Here is a 2040-nt window from a genome sequence, read left to right on the forward strand (position 1 = left end):
CAACCTATAGGAGAGCGTCCTAGTAGAACAACATTATACATTAACTCATGTACAGTAAAATAAATATTTTTGCATTTGTGGATGATATATATTTACTGATGAATTCGATTGGCATTTATATTGGTACTTTTTAATGTCTGTGAGTGTTGTGTGTGTGTGTTTGTGTGTGTGAGTGTGTATATATAGAGAGATATAGATATAGATATAGATATAGATATAGATATACTCTCCAAATTTTAAAATATGAAATATATGTGTCTAATATACACTCTCTAAATTCATTCATGTTCATGTGTGTGGATTTATAATCAACTTTTCACAAGATTATAATCAGAAATATTCATCCACCTGAAATACATATTTGTTTCTTAGTACTGAAAACTAACTTCAGTGAATGGTGCATACAAATCCTAATTATTCTACAGTAACTGACCCAGTCTAACATCAATGCAAGTAGACTCCTATGGGACATGATATGTAATTTGTCATTCATTTGTATTCGACACTGGTACATTATTATTTCTTCAGTTTTTGCACATCATAAGATATACATTTGCCAAGGCAATGACCTCATTCAGTTCCAAAGAATGTGACATACCTCATTTCCTTGGTGATGGAACTCTCTGAACTTTGTATCCAAGGAGCCAGGCACCCAGAGGCAGTCCCAGTCCCAGTCCCAGTGGGCTCACTTGTTTGGATTTACCAAAGATAGAGTCAGTTATTCTTGGTACCTACTGAAGTGAGGATTACCAAATGCCTGGAGAGCTCTGAAGAGGGAGCTTTCCTGAGAAAGCAGGTAGTGGCTCTCCACTTTTTCCTTACAACTTTACAGAGTTGGCCAAGGAAAACAGATCTGAGAGAGGACAGGCCATTTCGGAAGAACAGAGTATGGCCACCAGTCAGAGGACACTCTGGTTAGTCACACACCTATGGGGAAGGAGGTGCCTTTTTGGGAGTGGGTGTGGGTTTGTGGTTTGTCTCATGTTCTGAAAATAGGTAGGAATGGCGGTTTGTTTGTTTTGGAGTGAACTGTTTCTGGTAAGTCGTTTGAAGAGGTGAGTGTTTCCATGTCTGTGTATCCCACTGTGCCTGTGGTAGTAGACATGAGAAAAGAGAATGCAGCAATGGATGTGTCATGTCTAGTATAAAGCTTCCCAGCATTCATCCTGCCCAATTTATGAATGGAGTGTGGCTTGCCTTATGCACGGGGCAACACCTAATAACTTCCTAAGTCCCTGTTTTCTTCCTGAATTCTGGCCACTCTCTAGAATAGGCTCATGGTTATGTGTCCAAGATATGTACCAAATCCAAGGTCTTTGACATGGCCATGTACTGGATACCTGAATGGAATGGCCAGCATCTCAGAAAACTCAGATATCAGTGTGACCAGGAAAGTCTCAGTGCAGAAACCCTGCTTTGGGCGGTTTGTTTGGTTTGGAGTGGACAGTTTCTAGTAAGTCATTTGACACGGCGAGTGTTTCTGTTTCTGTGTATCCCACTGTGTCCGTTGTTGTAGACATTAGAAAAGAGAATGCATTAATGGATGTGTCCTGTCTAGTATAAATCTTCCCATAATTCATCCTGCCCAATATATGAATGGACTGCAGCTTGTCTTATCGATGTGCAACACCTGCTATCTTTCTAAGTTGTTGTTTTCTTCCTGAATTCTGGCCACTCTCCAGAATAGGCTCATGGATTTGTGTATAAAATATGTACTACCTCCAAGCTCTGTGACATGGCCATGTACTGGATAGCTGAAGAGAATGGCGAGCATCTCAGAAAACTCAGATATCAGTGTGACCAGGAAAGTCTCAGTGCAGAAACCCTGCTTTGGGCCTTTTGCTTACTTATTGTTGTGTTGCACTGAATGTCAGGAAGGTCTTTGCCTCAGGCCACCCCTTTGTGAAGCCTGAAAAAAACAGTTTTCAAATGGAAATGAAGGGGCCTCACCTGTGGCTCTTTGCTTAATTACTTTGGAAAGGGATGTGTCTTTATCAGCCTCTTGGACCTGTGTGGCTGTGACTTAGATTCTCAGCACCT

The sequence above is a fragment of the Callospermophilus lateralis genome, unplaced genomic scaffold (assembly GCF_048772815.1).
Source record: "Callospermophilus lateralis isolate mCalLat2 unplaced genomic scaffold, mCalLat2.hap1 Scaffold_1979, whole genome shotgun sequence".
Classification (NCBI taxonomy): Eukaryota; Metazoa; Chordata; class Mammalia; order Rodentia; family Sciuridae; genus Callospermophilus; species Callospermophilus lateralis.